General features: G+C 45.1%; 10 non-coding genes across 10 annotated transcripts; all 10 read right to left on the minus strand.

Annotated features, from left to right (window-relative positions):
• Positions 1 to 101: 101 nt before the first annotated feature.
• Positions 102 to 175, minus strand: trnai-aau (transfer RNA isoleucine (anticodon AAU)). Its single transcript has one exon. It is a non-coding gene; the product is annotated as a tRNA-Ile (tRNA).
• Positions 176 to 2,183: 2,008 nt separating this feature from the next.
• On the minus strand, positions 2,184 to 2,257 carry trnai-aau (transfer RNA isoleucine (anticodon AAU)). Its single transcript has one exon. It is a non-coding gene; the product is annotated as a tRNA-Ile (tRNA).
• A 2,009-nt stretch (positions 2,258 to 4,266) lies between these two features.
• trnai-aau (transfer RNA isoleucine (anticodon AAU)) lies at positions 4,267 to 4,340 on the minus strand. Its single transcript has one exon. It is a non-coding gene; the product is annotated as a tRNA-Ile (tRNA).
• A 2,008-nt stretch (positions 4,341 to 6,348) lies between these two features.
• On the minus strand, positions 6,349 to 6,422 carry trnai-aau (transfer RNA isoleucine (anticodon AAU)). The gene has a single exon. It is a non-coding gene; the product is annotated as a tRNA-Ile (tRNA).
• A 2,008-nt stretch (positions 6,423 to 8,430) lies between these two features.
• On the minus strand, positions 8,431 to 8,504 carry trnai-aau (transfer RNA isoleucine (anticodon AAU)). Its single transcript has one exon. It is a non-coding gene; the product is annotated as a tRNA-Ile (tRNA).
• A 2,008-nt stretch (positions 8,505 to 10,512) lies between these two features.
• On the minus strand, positions 10,513 to 10,586 carry trnai-aau (transfer RNA isoleucine (anticodon AAU)). The gene has a single exon. It is a non-coding gene; the product is annotated as a tRNA-Ile (tRNA).
• Positions 10,587 to 12,587: 2,001 nt separating this feature from the next.
• On the minus strand, positions 12,588 to 12,661 carry trnai-aau (transfer RNA isoleucine (anticodon AAU)). Its single transcript has one exon. It is a non-coding gene; the product is annotated as a tRNA-Ile (tRNA).
• Positions 12,662 to 14,669: 2,008 nt separating this feature from the next.
• On the minus strand, positions 14,670 to 14,743 carry trnai-aau (transfer RNA isoleucine (anticodon AAU)). The gene has a single exon. It is a non-coding gene; the product is annotated as a tRNA-Ile (tRNA).
• Positions 14,744 to 16,751: 2,008 nt separating this feature from the next.
• On the minus strand, positions 16,752 to 16,825 carry trnai-aau (transfer RNA isoleucine (anticodon AAU)). The gene has a single exon. It is a non-coding gene; the product is annotated as a tRNA-Ile (tRNA).
• A 2,008-nt stretch (positions 16,826 to 18,833) lies between these two features.
• Positions 18,834 to 18,907, minus strand: trnai-aau (transfer RNA isoleucine (anticodon AAU)). Its single transcript has one exon. It is a non-coding gene; the product is annotated as a tRNA-Ile (tRNA).
• Positions 18,908 to 19,930: the final 1,023 nt, after the last annotated feature.

Here is a 19,930-nt window from a genome sequence, read left to right on the forward strand (position 1 = left end):
CACGGGTACTAACCCTGTCAAATGCTTTATTGCGCTGATGGCGCTTTCTGCTTTGTGGAGTACGTCGTTTGGAAACACAGCAACGACACAAGCGCTGCATGTGGTCAGTGTGGGGATCGAACCCACGACCTTGGCGTTATTAGCACCACGCTCTAACCAGCTGAGCTAACCGACCAACGCCGGCGGGCCACCGAACGCAAATGGCTATATTGCCGGTGCTCACATCCATGGCTGCTCTGCATTTTCTGCTTCTACGATAGTCTGAAGTATTTCCTTTCGTTGCAAAGCTTTTCAACAAAAAAAACATTTACTTTTCCGAACGCGCATACTCGAGTTAACCATTTGCTCTGATATCTAAAATTAAACACAATGTCTGGACGCATGCAATTTCAATCGCAACGCCACCAGCTCAGCTGCAGCTTCTCACGTTGACAAATTTCGTCTGGAGAACCGTACCTTCAACGATCGTTCACTGTTCTTCTGGATACTCACAGACCTTTGGAGTCAGGGTTATGTGCTGCTGATTAACTGCTACGAACCTTACGCCAAATGCATTGGAATTGTAATCTATCAGTGGGGTTCTTTCTGCTCCCGAACGACGCAGTTGCTTTGGTGTCAGCAACAGCTCAGAAGTCAATTGCACGTTTTGCTCAATGACTCATGTTGCTTATGCAATCTTCGTTTGACCGCATATTTAGCAAGTTATCAGGCCTTCCTGCAGAGTTTGTCCGCGACAGGTCAGCTGCTAAAATGATTGCTTCAGACAGCATGCCCCTACACCCTACATTTGAAAATGGAAAAGGTGCAAACGTTTACAGGCTGAACACTCGCTCACTATTTCGCCTGGCGCGTCAGAGGCTGGGAGCTGATCATACGGAGGTTTTTCAATCATGATGGGAATGAATCGGGTAAATAGACAAGTTCCTTTCGCTCAGGTGGGGCAGTTCAGAACCAGAGGGTATAAATCTGGTGTGGGAGGGTGAGAATTCGAAAGGCAGTGAGGGGCAACGGTTGTACGCAGAGGGTGGTGCGTTTCTGGAATAAGTTACCAGACGAGCTGGTGATGGATGGTATAATTCCAATACTGTTAAGGAATCTGGACGTCTACTTGAATAGGAAGGGTTGAGAGAGAAATGGGTCAAGTGCATGCAATCGCGGCTGGATCAGTTGAGGATATCTGTTCGGAATGGACGAGTGCGACCGAAGACTGTGTTTTCAGTGCTGTCCATATCTAATGGCTCTATGATAGTGCAGGTGAAATGATAAAAAAGATAAATAAAAAAAAGAAGTAAAATTGTCTGAAGTTGTTGAATTCAAACAACTTCAGGTAATTTTATTTCAATTATTTTATTTATCTTTTTTAGTTGTGTTTTTTTTTCACTGTTCTGTACCTCTTATTTCTTGACTGTCTCTCTTTCTCTCGCTCCCCACTCTCTCAATACCTTTTTCCTCTCCTCTTCCCGCTTTGCTACCCTTCTCCCCTGTTTTCCATTTTGTCTCGGCTTGACCCATCCCTCACATATTTTGTCACATAGCGCTGGCTTCAGCCTGGGTCATTCACGCCTCTTAATCTCCCTTTAATCTCTCCATGCACTGTCATTATCACCTTTGCATCTGGAGCCTTGACTCACCTTCTCTCAGCGTGGTATAAATAGCTCCATAATACTCCCCCTTTGTTTTTATCTTTATCTTTAATCAGTTAGACTCGAAACGTCAGCTCTTTTCTCTCCTTGCAGATGGTGCCAGACCTGCTGAGATTATCCAGCATTTTCTCTTTTGGTTTCAGCTTCCAGCATCCGCAGTAATTTGCTTTTATGAATGGCTCTATGATATTGCTGGTGATATGATAACTCCCAGTGTCGATGCATGAGAGGTGAGCAAGCGAACGAATTGCGTCTGGAAGTCGTGTGACGAGTATTAACAGAGATCCAGGAAAATAACACGAACGAATCTTTGATTAAATTGAAGCCTGAACTCCGGTTCTCCTCCGAGACTGTGCCAGGTCTGTCGAATACTGCACATATTTCATGTTTTGCATTTGTTGGTGAAAACAACTGAGACTGGCTGTTTTGCTGCAGCCATCACGGGTACTAACCCTATCAAATGCTTTATTGCGCTGATGGCGCTTCCCGCTTTGTGGAGTACGCCGTTTGGAAACACAGCAACGACACAAGCGCGGCATGTGGTCAGTGTGGGGATCGAACCCACGACCTTGGCGTTATTAGCACCACGCTCTAACCAGCTGAGCTAACCGACCAACGCCGGCGGGCCACCGAACGCAAATGGCTATATTGCCGGTGCTCACATCTATGGCTGCTCTGCATTTTCTGCTTCTACGATAGTCTGAAGTATTTCCTTTCGTTGCAAAGCTTTTCAACAAAAAAAAACATTTACTTTTCCGAACGCGCATACTCGAGTTAACCATTTGCTCTGATATCTAAAATTAAACACAATGTCCGGACGCATGCAATTTCAATCGCAACGCAACCAGCTCAGCTGCAGCTTCTCACGTTGACAAATTTCGTCTGGAGAACCGTACCTTCAACGATCGCTCACTGTTCTTCTGGATACTCACAGACCTTTGGAGTCAGGGTTATGTGCTGCTGATTAACTGCTACGAACCTTACGCCAAATGCATTGGAATTGTAATCTATCAGTGGGGTTCTTTCTGCTCCCGAACGACGCAGTTGCTTTGGTGTCAGCAACAGCTCAGAAGTCAATTGCACGTTTTGCTCAATGACTCATGTTGCTTATGCAATCTTCGTTTGACCGCATATTTAGCAAGTTATCAGGCCTTCCTGCAGAGTTTGTCCGCGACAGGTCAGCTGCTAAAATGATTGCTTCAGACAGCATGCCCCTACACCCTACATTTGAAAATGGAAAAGGTGCAAACGTTTACAGGCTGAACACTCGCTCACTATTTCGCCTGGCGCGTCAGAGGCTGGGAGCTGATCTTACGGAGGTTTTTCAATCATGATGGGAATGAATCGGGTAAATAGACAAGTTCCTTTCGCTCAGGTGGGGCAGTTCAGAACCAGAGGGTATAAATCTGGTGAGGGAGGGTGAGAATTCGAAAGGCAGTGAGGGGCAACGGTTGTACGCAGAGGGTGGTGCGTTTCTGGAATAAGTTACCAGACGAGCTGGTGATGGATGATATAATTCCAATACTGTTAAGGAATCTGGACGTCTACTTGAATAGGAAGGGTTGAGAGAGAAATGGGTCAAGTGCATGCAATCGCGGCTGGATCAGTTGAGGATATCTGTTCGGAATGGACGAGTGCGACCGAAGACTGTGTTTTCAGTGCTGTCCATATCTAATGGCTCTATGATAGTGCAGGTGAAATGATAAAAAAGATAAATATAAAAAAGAAGTAAAATTGTCTGAAGTTGTTGAATTCAAACAACTTCAGGTAATTTTATTTCAATTATTTTATTTATCTTTTTTAGTTGTGTTTTTTTTTCACTGTTCTGTACCTCTTATTTCTTGACTGTCTCTCTTTCTCTCGCTCCCCACTCTGTCAATACCTTTTTCCTCTCCTCTTCCCGCTTTGCTACCCTTCTCCCCTGTTTTCCATTTTGTCTCGGCTTGACCCATCCCTCACATATTTTGTCACATAGCGCTGGCTTCAGCCTGCGTCATTCACGCCTCTTAATCTCCCTTTAATCTCTCCATGCACTGTCATTATCACCTTTGCATCTGGAGCCTTGACTCACCTTCTCTCAGCGTGGTATAAATAGCTCCATAATACTCCCCCTTTGTTTTTATCTTTATCTTTAATCAGTTAGACTCGAAACGTCAGCTCTTTTCTCTCCTTGCAGATGGTGCCAGACCTGCTGAGATTATCCAGGATTTTCTCTTTTGGTTTCAGCTTCCAGCATCCGCAGTAATTTGCTTTTATGAATGGCTCTATGATATTGCTGGTGATATGATAACTCCCAGTGTCGATGCATGAGAGGTGAGCAAGCGAACGAATTGCGTCTGGAAGTCGTGTGACGAGTATTAACAGAGATCCAGGAAAATAACACGAACGAATCTTTGATTAAATTGAAGCCTGAACTCCGGTTCTCCTCCGAGACTGTGCCAGGTCTGTCGAATACTGCACAAATTTCATGTTTTGCATTTGTTGGTGAAAACAACTGAGACTGGCTGTTTTGCTGCAGCCATCATGGGTACTAACCCTGTCAAATGCTTTATTGCGCTGATGGCGCTTCCTGCTTTGTGGAGTACGTCGTTTGGAAACACAGCAACGACACAAGCGCTGCATGTGGTCAGTGTGGGGATCGAACCCACGACCTTGGCGTTATTAGCACCACGCTCTAACCAGCTGAGCTAACCGACCAACGCCGGCGGGCCACCGAACGCAAATGGCTATATTGCCGGTGCTCACATCCATGGCTGCTCTGCATTTTCTGCTTCTACGATAGTCTGAAGTATTTCCTTTCGTTGCAAAGCTTTTCAACAAAAAAAACATTTACTTTTCCGAACGCGCATACTCGAGTTAACCATTTGCTCTGATATCTAAAATTAAACACAATGTCTGGACGCATGCAATTTCAATCGCAACGCCACCAGCTCAGCTGCAGCTTCTCACGTTGACAAATTTCGTCTGGAGAACCGTACCTTCAACGATCGCTCACTGTTCTTCTGGATACTCACAGACCTTTGGAGTCAGGGTTATGTGCTGCTGATTAACTGCTACGAACCTTACGCCAAATGCATTGGAATTGTAATCTATCAGTGGGGTTCTTTCTGCTCCCGAACGACGCAGTTGCTTTGGTGTCAGCAACAGCTCAGAAGTCAATTGCACGTTTTGCTCAATGACTCATGTTGCTTATGCAATCTTCGTTTGACCGCATATTTAGCAAGTTATCAGGCCTTCCTGCAGAGTTTGTCCGCGACAGGTCAGCTGCTAAAATTATTGCTTCAGACAGCATGCCCCTACACCCTACATTTGAAAATGGAAAAGGTGCAAACGTTTACAGGCTGAACACTCGCTCACTATTTCGCCTGGCGCGTCAGAGGCTGGGAGCTGATCTTACGGAGGTTTTTCAATCATGATGGGAATGAATCGGGTAAATAGACAAGTTCCTTTCGCTCAGGTGGGGCAGTTCAGAACCAGAGGGTATAAATCTGGTGTGGGAGGGTGAGAATTCGAAAGGCAGTGAGGGGCAACGGTTGTACGCAGAGGGTGGTGCGTTTCTGGAATAAGTTACCAGACGAGCTGGTGATGGATGGTATAATTCCAATACTGTTAAGGAATCTGGACGTCTACTTGAATAGGAAGGGTTGAGAGAGAAATGGGTCAAGTGCATGCAATCGCGGCTGGATCAGTTGAGGATATCTGTTCGGAATGGACGAGTGCGACCGAAGACTGTGTTTTCAGTGCTGTCCATATCTAATGGCTCTATGATAGTGCAGGTGAAATGATAAAAAAGATAAATATAAAAAAGAAGTAAAATTGTCTGAAGTTGTTGAATTCAAACAACTTCAGGTAATTTTATTTCAATTATTTTATTTATCTTTTTTAGTTGTGTTTTTTTTTCACTGTTCTGTACCTCTTATTTCTTGACTGTCTCTCTTTCTCTCGCTCCCCACTCTCTCAATACCTTTTTCCTCTCCTCTTCCCGCTTTGCTACCCTTCTCCCCTGTTTTCCATTTTGTCTCGGCTTGACCCATCCCTCACATATTTTGTCACATAGCGCTGGCTTCAGCCTGCGTCATTCACGCCTCTTAATCTCCCTTTAATCTCTCCATGCACTGTCATTATCACCTTTGCATCTGGAGCCTTGACTCACCTTCTCTCAGCGTGGTATAAATAGCTCCATAATACTCCCCCTTTGTTTTTATCTTTATCTTTAATCAGTTAGACTCGAAACGTCAGCTCTTTTCTCTCCTTGCAGATGGTGCCAGACCTGCTGAGATTATCCAGCATTTTCTCTTTTGGTTTCAGCTTCCAGCATCCGCAGTAATTTGCTTTTATGAATGGCTCTATGATATTGCTGGTGATATGATAACTCCCAGTGTCGATGCATGAGAGGTGAGCAAGTGAACGAATTGCGTCTGGAAGTCGTGTGACGAGTATTAACAGAGATCCAGGAAAATAACACGAACGAATCTTTGATTAAATTGAAGCCTGAACTCCGGTTCTCCTCCGAGACTGTGCCAGGTCTGTCGAATACTGCACATATTTCATGTTTTGCATTTGTTGGTGAAAACAACGGAGACTGGCTGTTTTGCTGCAGCCATCATGGGTACTAACCCTGTCAAATGCTTTATTGCGCTGATGGCGCTTCCTGCTTTGTGGAGTACGTCGTTTGGAAACACAGCAACGACACAAGCGCTGCATGTGGTCAGTGTGGGGATCGAACCCACGACCTTGGCGTTATTAGCACCACGCTCTAACCAGCTGAGCTAACCGACCAACGCCGGCGGGCCACCGAACGCAAATGGCTATATTGCCGGTGCTCACATCCATGGCTGCTCTGCATTTTCTGCTTCTACGATAGTCTGAAGTATTTCCTTTCGTTGCAAAGCTTTTCAACAAAAAAAACATTTACTTTTCCGAACGCGCATACTCGAGTTAACCATTTGCTCTGATATCTAAAATTAAACACAATGTCTGGACGCATGCAATTTCAATCGCAACGCCACCAGCTCAGCTGCAGCTTATCACGTTGACAAATTTCGTCTGGAGAACCGTACCTTCAACGATCGCTCACTGTTCTTCTGGATACTCACAGACCTTTGGAGTCAGGGTTATGTGCTGCTGATTAACTGCTACGAACCTTACGCCAAATGCATTGGAATTGTAATCTATCAGTGGGGTTCTTTCTGCTCCCGAACGACGCAGTTGCTTTGGTGTCAGCAACAGCTCAGAAGTCAATTGCACGTTTTGCTCAATGACTCATGTTGCTTATGCAATCTTCGTTTGACCGCATATTTAGCAAGTTATCAGGCCTTCCTGCAGAGTTTGTCCGCGACAGGTCAGCTGCTAAAATGATTGCTTCAGACAGCATGCCCCTACACCCTACATTTGAAAATGGAAAAGGTGCAAACGTTTACAGGCTGAACACTCGCTCACTATTTCGCCTGGCGCGTCAGAGGCTGGGAGCTGATCTTACGGAGGTTTTTCAATCATGATGGGAATGAATCGGGTAAATAGACAAGTTCCTTTCGCTCAGGTGGGGCAGTTCAGAACCAGAGGGTATAAATCTGGTGTGGGAGGGTGAGAATTCGAAAGGCAGTGAGGGGCAACGGTTGTACGCAGAGGGTGGTGCGTTTCTGGAATAAGTTACCAGACGAGCTGGTGATGGATGGTATAATTCCAATACTGTTAAGGAATCTGGACGTCTACTTGAATAGGAAGGGTTGAGAGAGAAATGGGTCAAGTGCATGCAATCGCGGCTGGATCAGTTGAGGATATCTGTTCGGAATGGACGAGTGCGACCGAAGACTGTGTTTTCAGTGCTGTCCATATCTAATGGCTCTATGATAGTGCAGGTGAAATGATAAAAAAGATAAATATAAAAAAGAAGTAAAATTGTCTGAAGTTGTTGAATTCAAACAACTTCAGGTAATTTTATTTCAATTATTTTATTTATCTTTTTTAGTTGTGTTTTTTTTTCACTGTTCTGTACCTCTTATTTCTTGACTGTCTCTCTTTCTCTCGCTCCCCACTCTGTCAATACCTTTTTCCTCTCCTCTTCCCGCTTTGCTACCCTTCTCCCCTGTTTTCCATTTTGTCTCGGCTTGACCCATCCCTCACATATTTTGTCACATAGCGCTGGCTTCAGCCTGCGTCATTCACGCCTCTTAATCTCCCTTTAATCTCTCCATGCACTGTCATTATCACCTTTGCATCTGGAGCCTTGACTCACCTTCTCTCAGCGTGGTATAAATAGCTCCATAATACTCCCCCTTTGTTTTTATCTTTATCTTTAATCAGTTAGACTCGAAACGTCAGCTCTTTTCTCTCCTTGCAGATGGTGCCAGACCTGCTGAGATTATCCAGCATTTTCTCTTTTGGTTTCAGCTTCCAGCATCCGCAGTAATTTGCTTTTATGAATGGCTCTATGATATTGCTGGTGATATGATAACTCCCAGTGTCGATGCATGAGAGGTGAGCAAGCGAACGAATTGCGTCTGGAAGTCGTGTGACGAGTATTAACAGAGATCCAGGAAAATAACACGAACGAATCTTTGATTAAATTGAAGCCTGAACTCCGGTTCTCCTCCGAGACTGTGCCAGGTCTGTCGAATACTGCACATATTTCATGTTTTGCATTTGTTGGTGAAAACAACTGAGACTGGCTGTTTTGCTGCAGCCATCACGGGTACTAACCGTGTCAAATGCTTTATTGCGCTGATGGCGCTTCCTGCTTTGTGGAGTACGTCGTTTGGAAACACAGCAACGACACAAGCGCTGCATGTGGTCAGTGCGGGGATCGAACCCACGACCTTGGCGTTATTAGCACCACGCTCTAACCAGCTGAGCTAACCGACCAACGCCGGCGGGCCACCGAACGCAAATGGCTATATTGCCGGTGCTCACATCCATGGCTGCTCTGCATTTTCTGCTTCTACGATAGTCTGAAGTATTTCCTTTCGTTGCAAAGCTTTTCAACAAAAAAAACATTTACTTTTCCGAACGCGCATACTCGAGTTAACCATTTGCTCTGATATCTAAAATTAAACACAATGTCCGGACGCATGCAATTTCAATCGCAACGCCACCAGCTCAGCTGCAGCTTCTCACGTTGACAAATTTCGTCTGGAGAACCGTACCTTCAACGATCGCTCACTGTTCTTCTGGATACTCACAGACCTTTGGAGTCAGGGTTATGTGCTGCTGATTAACTGCTACGAACCTTACGCCAAATGCATTGGAATTGTAATCTATCAGTGGGGTTCTTTCTGCTCCCGAACGACGCAGTTGCTTTGGTGTCAGCAACAGCTCAGAAGTCAATTGCACGTTTTGCTCAATGACTCATGTTGCTTATGCAATCTTCGTTTGACCGCATATTTAGCAAGTTATCAGGCCTTCCTGCAGAGTTTGTCCGCGACAGGTCAGCTGCTAAAATTATTGCTTCAGACAGCATGCCCCTACACCCTACATTTGAAAATGGAAAAGGTGCAAACGTTTACAGGCTGAACACTCGCTCACTATTTCGCCTGGCGCGTCAGAGGCTGGGAGCTGATCTTACGGAGGTTTTTCAATCATGATGGGAATGAATCGGGTAAATAGACAAGTTCCTTTCGCTCAGGTGGGGCAGTTCAGAACCAGAGGGTATAAATCTGGTGTGGGAGGGTGAGAATTCGAAAGGCAGTGAGGGGCAACGGTTGTACGCAGAGGGTGGTGCGTTTCTGGAATAAGTTACCAGACGAGCTGGTGATGGATGGTATAATTCCAATACTGTTAAGGAATCTGGACGTCTACTTGAATAGGAAGGGTTGAGAGAGAAATGGGTCAAGTGCATGCAATCGCGGCTGGATCAGTTGAGGATATCTGTTCGGAATGGACGAGTGCGACCGAAGACTGTGTTTTCAGTGCTGTCCATATCTAATGGCTCTATGATAGTGCAGGTGAAATGATAAAAAAGATAAATATAAAAAAGAAGTAAAATTGTCTGAAGTTGTTGAATTCAAACAACTTCAGGTAATTTTATTTCAATTATTTTATTTATCTTTTTTAGTTGTGTTTTTTTTTCACTGTTCTGTACCTCTTATTTCTTGACTGTCTCTCTTTCTCTCGCTCCCCACTCTCTCAATACCTTTTTCCTCTCCTCTTCCCGCTTTGCTACCCTTCTCCCCTGTTTTCCATTTTGTCTCGGCTTGACCCATCCCTCACATATTTTGTCACATAGCGCTGGCTTCAGCCTGCGTCATTCACGCCTCTTAATCTCCCTTTAATCTCTCCATGCACTGTCATTATCACCTTTGCATCTGGAGCCTTGACTCACCTTCTCTCAGCGTGGTATAAATAGCTCCATAATACTCCCCCTTTGTTTTTATCTTTATCTTTAATCAGTTAGACTCGAAACGTCAGCTCTTTTCTCTCCTTGCAGATGGTGCCAGACCTGCTGAGATTATCCAGCATTTTCTCTTTTGGTTTCAGCTTCCAGCATCCGCAGTAATTTGCTTTTATGAATGGCTCTATGATATTGCTGGTGATATGATAACTCCCAGTGTCGATGCATGAGAGGTGAGCAAGCGAACGAATTGCGTCTGGAAGTCGTGTGACGAGTATTAACAGAGATCCAGGAAAATAACACGAACGAATCTTTGATTAAATTGAAGCCTGAACTCCGGTTCTCCTCCGAGACTGTGCCAGGTCTGTCGAATACTGCACATATTTCATGTTTTGCATTTGTTCGTGAAAACAACTGAGACTGGTTGTTTTGCTGCAGCCATCACGGGTACTAACCCTGTCAAATGCTTTATTGCGCTGATGGCGCTTCCTGCTTTGTGGAGTACGTCGTTTGGAAACACAGCAACGACACAAGCGCTGCATGTGGTCAGTGTGGGGATCGAACCCACGACCTTGGCGTTATTAGCACCACGCTCTAACCAGCTGAGCTAACCGACCAACGCCGGCGGGCCACCGAACGCAAATGGCTATATTGCCGGTGCTCACATCCATGGCTGCTCTGCATTTTCTGCTTCTACGATAGTCTGAAGTATTTCCTTTCGTTGCAAAGCTTTTCAACAAAAAAAACATTTACTTTTCCGAACGCGCATACTCGAGTTAACCATTTGCTCTGATATCTAAAATTAAACACAATGTCCGGACGCATGCAATTTCAATCGCAACGCCACCAGCTCAGCTGCAGCTTCTCACGTTGACAAATTTCGTCTGGAGAACCGTACCTTCAACGATCGCTCACTGTTCTTCTGGATACTCACAGACCTTTGGAGTCAGGGTTATGTGCTGCTGATTAACTGCTACGAACCTTACGCCAAATGCATTGGAATTGTAATCTATCAGTGGGGTTCTTTCTGCTCCCGAACGACGCAGTTGCTTTGGTGTCAGCAACAGCTCAGAAGTCAATTGCACGTTTTGCTCAATGACTCATGTTGCTTATGCAATCTTCGTTTGACCACATATTTAGCAAGTTATCAGGCCTTCCTGCAGAGTTTGTCCGCGACAGGTCAGCTGCTAAAATGATTGCTTCAGACAGCATGCCCCTACACCCTACATTTGAAAATGGAAAAGGTGCAAACGTTTACAGGCTGAACACTCGCTCACTATTTCGCCTGGCGCGTCAGAGGCTGGGAGCTGATCTTACGGAGGTTTTTCAATCATGATGGGAATGAATCGGGTAAATAGACAAGTTCCTTTCGCTCAGGTGGGGCAGTTCAGAACCAGAGGGTATAAATCTGGTGTGGGAGGGTGAGAATTCGAAAGGCAGTGAGGGGCAACGGTTGTACGCAGAGGGTGGTGCGTTTCTGGAATAAGTTACCAGACGAGCTGGTGATGGATGGTATAATTCCAATACTGTTAAGGAATCTGGACGTCTACTTGAATAGGAAGGGTTGAGAGAGAAATGGGTCAAGTGCATGCAATCGCGGCTGGATCAGTTGAGGATATCTGTTCGGAATGGACGAGTGCGACCGAAGACTGTGTTTTCAGTGCTGTCCATATCTAATGGCTCTATGATAGTGCAGGTGAAATGATGAAAAAGATAAATATAAAAAAGAAGTAAAATTGTCTGAAGTTGTTGAATTCAAACAACTTCAGGTAATTTTATTTCAATTATTTTATTTATCTTTTTTAGTTGTGTTTTTTTTTCACTGTTCTGTACCTCTTATTTCTTGACTGTCTCTCTTTCTCTCGCTCCCCACTCTGTCAATACCTTTTTCCTCTCCTCTTCCCGCTTTGCTACCCTTCTCCCCTGTTTTCCATTTTGTCTCGGCTTGACCCATCCCTCACATATTTTGTCACATAGCGCTGGCTTCAGCCTGCGTCATTCACGCCTCTTAATCTCCCTTTAATCTCTCCATGCACTGTCATTATCACCTTTGCATCTGGAGCCTTAACTCACCTTCTCTCAGCGTGGTATAAATAGCTCCATAATACTCCCCCTTTGTTTTTATCTTTATCTTTAATCAGTTAGACTCGAAACGTCAGCTCTTTTCTCTCCTTGCAGATGGTGCCAGACCTGCTGAGATTATCCAGCATTTTCTCTTTTGGTTTCAGCTTCCAGCATCCGCAGTAATTTGCTTTTATGAATGGCTCTATGATATTGCTGGTGATATGATAACTCCCAGTGTCGATGCATGAGAGGTGAGCAAGCGAACGAATTGCGTCTGGAAGTCGTGTGACGAGTATTAACAGAGATCCAGGAAAATAACACGAACGAATCTTTGATTAAATTGAAGCCTGAACTCCGGTTCTCCTCCGAGACTGTGCCAGGTCTGTCGAATACTGCACATATTTCATGTTTTGCATTTGTTGGTGAAAACAACTGAGACTGGCTGTTTTGCTGCAGCCATCACGGGTACTAACCCTGTCAAATGCTTTATTGCGCTGATGGCGCTTCCTGGAGTACGTCGTTTGGAAACACAGCAACGACACAAGCGCTGCATGTGGTCAGTGTGGGGATCGAACCCACGACCTTGGCGTTATTAGTACCACGCTCTAACCAGCTGAGCTAACCGACCAACGCCGGCGAGCCACCGAACGCAAATGGCTATATTGCCGGTGCTCACATCCATGGCTGCTCTGCATTTTCTGCTTCTACGATAGTCTGAAGTATTTCCTTTCGTTGCAAAGCTTTTCAACAAAAAAAACATTTACATTTCCGAACGCGCATACTCGAGTTAACCATTTGCTCTGATATCTAAAATTAAACACAATGTCTGGACGCATGCAAATTCAATCGCAACGCCACCAGCTCAGCTGCAGCTTCTCACGTTGACAAATTTCGTCTGGAGAACCGTACCTTCAACGATCGCTCACTGTTCTTCTGGATACTCACAGACCTTTGGAGTCAGGGTTATGTGCTGCTGATTAACTGCTACGAACCTTACGCCAAATGCATTGGAATTGTAATCTATCAGTGGGGTTCTTTCTGCTCCCGAACGACGCAGTTGCTTTGGTGTCAGCAACAGCTCAGAAGTCAATTGCACGTTTTGCTCAATGACTCATGTTGCTTATGCAATCTTCGTTTGACCGCATATTTAGCAAGTTATCAGGCCTTCCTGCAGAGTTTGTCCGCGACAGGTCAGCTGCTAAAATGATTGCTTCAGACAGCATGCCCCTACACCCTACATTTGAAAATTGTAAAGGTGCAAACGTTTACAGGCTGAACACTCGCTCACTATTTCGCCTGGCGCGTCAGAGGCTGGGAGCTGATCTTACGGAGGTTTTTCAATCATGATGGGAATGAATCGGGTAAATAGACAAGTTCCTTTCGCTCAGGTGGGGCAGTTCAGAACCAGAGGGTATAAATCTGGTGTGGGAGGGTGAGAATTCGAAAGGCAGTGAGGGGCAACGGTTGTACGCAGAGGGTGGTGCGTTTCTGGAATAAGTTACCAGACGAGCTGGTGATGGATGGTATAATTCCAATACTGTTAAGGAATCTGGACGTCTACTTGAATAGGAAGGGTTGAGAGAGAAATGGGTCAAGTGCATGCAATCGCGGCTGGATCAGTTGAGGATATCTGTTCGGAATGGACGAGTGCGACCGAAGACTGTGTTTTCAGTGCTGTCCATATCTAATGGCTCTATGATAGTGCAGGTGAAATGATAAAAAAGATAAATATAAAAAAGAAGTAAAATTGTCTGAAGTTGTTGAATTCAAACAACTTCAGGTAATTTTATTTCAATTATTTTATTTATCTTTTTTAGTTGTGTTTTTTTTTCACTGTTCTGTACCTCTTATTTCTTGACTGTCTCTCTTTCTCTCGCTCCCCACTCTGTCAATACCTTTTTCCTCTCCTCTTCCCGCTTTGCTACCCTTCTCCCCTGTTTTCCATTTTGTCTCGGCTTGACCCATCCCTCACATATTTTGTCACATAGCGCTGGCTTCAGCCTGCGTCATTCACGCCTCTTAATCTCCCTTTAATCTCTCCATGCACTGTCAATATCACCTTTGCATCTGGAGCCTTGACTCACCTTCTCTCAGCGTGGTATAAATAGCTCCATAATACTCCCCCTTTGTTTTTATCTTTATCTTTAATCAGTTAGACTCGAAACGTCAGCTCTTTTCTCTCCTTGCAGATGGTGCCAGACCTGCTGAGATTATCCAGCATTTTCTCTTTTGGTTTCAGCTTCCAGCATCCGCAGTAATTTGCTTTTATGAATGGCTCTATGATATTGCTGGTGATATGATAACTCCCAGTGTCGATGCATGAGAGGTGAGCAAGCGAACGAATTGCGTCTGGAAGTCGTGTGACGAGTATTAACAGAGATCCAGGAAAATAACACGAACGAATCTTTGATTAAATTGAAGCCTGAACTCCGGTTCTCCTCCGAGACTGTGCCAGGTCTGTCGAATACTGCACATATTTCATGTTTTGCATTTGTTGGTGAAAACAACTGAGACTGGCTGTTTTGCTGCAGCCATCACGGGTACTAACCCTGTCAAATGCTTTATTGCGCTGATGGCGCTTCCTGCTTTGTGGAGTACGTCGTTTGGAAACACAGCAACGACACAAGCGCTGCATGTGGTCAGTGTGGGGATCGAACCCACGACCTTGGCGTTATTAGCACCACGCTCTAACCAGCTGAGCTAACCGACCAACGCCGGCGGGCCACCGAACGCAAATGGCTATATTGCCGGTGCTCACATCCATGGCTGCTCTGCATTTTCTGCTTCTACGATAGTCTGAAGTATTTCCTTTCGTTGCAAAGCTTTTAAACAAAAAAAACATTTACTTTTCCGAACGCGCATACTCGAGTTAACCATTTGCTCTGATATCTAAAATTAAACACAATGTCTGGACGCATGCAATTTCAATCGCAACGCCACCAGCTCAGCTGCAGCTTCTCACGTTGACAAATTTCGTCTGGAGAACCGTACCTTCAACGATCGCTCACTGTTCTTCTGGATACTCACAGACCTTTGGAGTCAGGGTTATGTGCTGCTGATTAACTGCTACGAACCTTACGCCAAATGCATTGGAATTGTAATCTATCAGTGGGGTTCTTTCTGCTCCCGAACGACGCAGTTGCTTTGGTGTCAGCAACAGCTCAGAAGTCAATTGCACGTTTTGCTCAATGACTCATGTTGCTTATGCAATCTTCGTTTGACCGCATATTTAGCAAGTTATCAGGCCTTCCTGCAGAGTTTGTCCGCGACAGGTCAGCTGCTAAAATGATTGCTTCAGACAGCATGCCCCTACACCCTACATTTGAAAATGGAAAAGGTGCAAACGTTTACAGGCTGAACACTCGCTCACTATTTCGCCTGGCGCGTCAGAGGCTGGGAGCTGATCTTACGGAGGTTTTTCAATCATGATGGGAATGAATCGGGTAAATAGACAAGTTCCTTTCGCTCAGGTGGGGCAGTTCAGAACCAGAGGGTATAAATCTGGTGTGGGAGGGTGAGAATTCGAAAGGCAGTGAGGGGCAACGGTTGTACGCAGAGGGTGGTGCGTTTCTGGAATAAGTTACCAGACGAGCTGGTGATGGATGGTATAATTCCAATACTGTTAAGGAATCTGGACGTCTACTTGAATAGGAAGGGTTGAGAGAGAAATGGGTCAAGTGCATGCAATCGCGGCTGGATCAGTTGAGGATATCTGTTCGGAATGGACGAGTGCGACCGAAGACTGTGTTTTCAGTGCTGTCCATATCTAATGGCTCTATGATAGTGCAGGTGAAATGATAAAATAGATAAATAAAAAAAAGAAGTAAAATTGTCTGAAGTTGTTGAATTCAAACAACTTCAGGTAATTTTATTTCAATTATTTTATTTATCTTTTTTAGTTGTGTTTTTTTTTCACTGTTCTGTACCTCTTATTTCTTGACTGTCTCTCTTTCTCTCGCTCCCCACTCTCTCAATACCTTTTTCCTCTCCTCTTCCCGCTTTGCTACCCTTCTCCCCTGTTTTCCATTTTGTCTCGGCTTGACCCATCCCTCACATATTTTGTCACATAGCGCTGGCTTCAGCCTGGGTCATTCACGCCTCTTAATCTCCCTTTAATCTCTCCATGCACTGTCATTATCACCTTTGCATCTGGAGCCTTGACTCACCTTCTCTCAGCGTGGTATAAATAGCTCCATAATACTCCCCCTTTGTTTTTATCTTTATCTTTAATCAGTTAGACTCGAAACGTCAGCTCTTTTCTCTCCTTGCAGATGGTGCCAGACCTGCTGAGATTATCCAGCATTTTCTCTTTTGGTTTCAGCTTCCAGCATCCGCAGTAATTTGCTTTTATGAATGGCTCTATGATATTGCTGGTGATATGATAACTCCCAGTGTCGATGCATGAGAGGTGAGCAAGCGAACGAATTGCGTCTGGAAGTCGTGTGACGAGTATTAACAGAGATCCAGGAAAATAACACGAACGAATCTTTGATTAAATTGAAGCCTGAACTCCGGTTCTCCTCCGAGACTGTGCCAGGTCTGTCGAATACTGCACATATTTCATGTTTTGCATTTGTTGGTGAAAACAACTGAGACTGGCTGTTTTGCTGCAGCCATCACGGGTACTAACCCTGTCAAATGCTTTATTGCGCTGATGGCGCTTCCTGCTTTGTGGAGTACGTCGTTTGGAAACACAGCAACGACACAAGCGCTGCATGTGGTCAGTGTGGGGATCGAACCCACGACCTTGGCGTTATTAGCACCACGCTCTAACCAGCTGAGCTAACCGACCAACGCCGGCGGGCCACCGAACGCAAATGGCTATATTGCCGGTGCTCACATCCATGGCTGCTCTGCATTTTCTGCTTCTACGATAGTCTGAAGTATTTCCTTTCGTTGCAAAGCTTTTAAACAAAAAAAACATTTACTTTTCCGAACGCGCATACTCGAGTTAACCATTTGCTCTGATATCTAAAATTAAACACAATGTCTGGACGCATGCAAATTCAATCGCAACGCCACCAGCTCAGCTGCAGCTTCTCACGTTGACAAATTTCGTCTGGAGAACCGTACCTTCAACGATCGCTCACTGTTCTTCTGGATACTCACAGACCTTTGGAGTCAGGGTTATGTGCTGCTGATTAACTGCTACGAACCTTACGCCAAATGCATTGGAATTGTAATCTATCAGTGGGGTTCTTTCTGCTCCCGAACGACGCAGTTGCTTTGGTGTCAGCAACAGCTCAGAAGTCAATTGCACGTTTTGCTCAATGACTCATGTTGCTTATGCAATCTTCGTTTGACCGCATATTTAGCAAGTTATCAGGCCTTCCTGCAGAGTTTGTCCGCGACAGGTCAGCTGCTAAAATGATTGCTTCAGACAGCATGCCCCTACACCCTACATTTGAAAATGGAAAAGGTGCAAACGTTTACAGGCTGAACACTCGCTCACTATTTCGCCTGGCGCGTCAGAGGCTGGGAGCTGATCTTACGGAGGTTTTTCAATCATGATGGGAATGAATCGGGTAAATAGACAAGTTCCTTTCGCTCAGGTGGGGCAGTTCAGAACCAGAGGGTATAAATCTGGTGTGGGAGGGTGAGAATTCGAAAGGCAGTGAGGGGCAACGGTTGTACGCAGAGGGTGGTGCGTTTCTGGAATAAGTTACCAGACGAGCTGGTGATGGATGGTATAATTCCAATACTGTTAAGGAATCTGGACGTCTACTTGAATAGGAAGGGTTGAGAGAGAAATGGGTCAAGTGCATGCAATCGCGGCTGGATCAGTTGAGGATATCTGTTCGGAATGGACGAGTGCGACCGAAGACTGTGTTTTCAGTGCTGTCCATATCTAATGGCTCTATGATAGTGCAGGTGAAATGATAAAAAAGATAAATATAAAAAAGAAGTAAAATTGTCTGAAGTTGTTGAATTCAAACAACTTCAGGTAATTTTATTTCAATTATTTTATTTATCTTTTTTAGTTGTGTTTTTTTTTCACTGTTCTGTACCTCTTATTTCTTGACTGTCTCTCTTTCTCTCGCTCCCCACTCTCTCAATACCTTTTTCCTCTCCTCTTCCCGCTTTGCTACCCTTCTCCCCTGTTTTCCATTTTGTCTCGGCTTGACCCATCCCTCACATATTTTGTCACATAGCGCTGGCTTCAGCCTGCGTCATTCACGCCTCTTAATCTCCCTTTAATCTCTCCATGCACTGTCATTATCACCTTTGCATCTGGAGCCTTGACTCACCTTCTCTCAGCGTGGTATAAATAGCTCCATAATACTCCCCCTTTGTTTTTATCTTTATCTTTAATCAGTTAGACTCGAAACGTCAGCTCTTTTCTCTCCTTGCAGATGGTGCCAGACCTGCTGAGATTATCCAGCATTTTATCTTTTGGTTTCAGCTTCCAGCATCCGCAGTAATTTGCTTTTATGAATGGCTCTATGATATTGCTGGTGATATGATAACTCCCAGTGTCGATGCATGAGAGGTGAGCAAGCGAACGAATTGCGTCTGGAAGTCGTGTGACGAGTATTAACAGAGATCCAGGAAAATAACACGAACGAATCTTTGATTAAATTGAAGCCTGAACTCCGGTTCTCCTCCGAGACTGTGCCAGGTCTGTCGAATACTGCACATATTTCATGTTTTGCATTTGTTGGTGAAAACAACTGAGACTGGCTGTTTTGCTGCAGCCATCACGGGTACTAACCCTGTCAAATGCTTTATTGCGCTGATGGCGCTTCCCGCTTTGTGGAGTACGTCGTTTGGAAACACAGCAACGACACAAGCGCTGCATGTGGTCAGTGTGGGGATCGAACCCACGACCTTGGCGTTATTAGCACCACGCTCTAACCAGCTGAGCTAACCGACCAACGCCAGCGGGCCACCGAACGCAAATGGCTATATTGCCGGTGCTCACATCCATGGCTGCTCTGCATTTTCTGTTTCTACGATAGTCTGAAGTATTTCCTTTCGTTGCAAAGCTTTTCAACAAAAAAAACATTTACTTTTCCGAACGCGCATACTCGAGTTAACCATTTGCTCTGATATCTAAAATTAAACACAATGTCCGGACGCATGCAATTTCAATCGCAACGCCACCAGCTCAGCTGCAGCTTCTCACGTTGACAAATTTCGTCTGGAGAACCGTACCTTCAACGATCGCTCACTGTTCTTCTGGATACTCACAGACCTTTGGAGTCAGGGTTATGTGCTGCTGATTAACTGCTACGAACCTTACGCCAAATGCATTGGAATTGTAATCTATCAGTGGGGTTCTTTCTGCTCCCGAACGACGCAGTTGCTTTGGTGTCAGCAACAGCTCAGAAGTCAATTGCACGTTTTGCTCAATGACTCATGTTGCTTATGCAATCTTCGTTTGACCGCATATTTAGCAAGTTATCAGGCCTTCCTGCAGAGTTTGTCCGCGACAGGTCAGCTGCTAAAATGATTGCTTCAGACAGCATGCCCCTACACCCTACATTTGAAAATGGAAAAGGTGCAAACGTTTACAGGCTGAACACTCGCTCACTATTTCGCCTGGCGCGTCAGAGGCTGGGAGCTGATCTTACGGAGGTTTTTCAATCATGATGGGAATGAATCGGGTAAATAGACAAGTTCCTTTCGCTCAGGTGGGGCAGTTCAGAACCAGAGGGTATAAATCTGGTGTGGGAGGGTGAGAATTCGAAAGGCAGTGAGGGGCAACGGTTGTACGCAGAGGGTGGTGCGTTTCTGGAATAAGTTACCAGACGAGCTGGTGATGGATGGTATAATTCCAATACTGTTAAGGAATCTGGACGTCTACTTGAATAGGAAGGGTTGAGAGAGAAATGGGTCAAGTGCATGCAATCGCGGCTGGATCAGTTGAGGATATCTGTTTGGAATGGACGAGTGC

The sequence above is a fragment of the Chiloscyllium punctatum genome, chromosome 24 (assembly GCF_047496795.1).
Source record: "Chiloscyllium punctatum isolate Juve2018m chromosome 24, sChiPun1.3, whole genome shotgun sequence".
NCBI classification, from domain to species: Eukaryota; Metazoa; Chordata; class Chondrichthyes; order Orectolobiformes; family Hemiscylliidae; genus Chiloscyllium; species Chiloscyllium punctatum.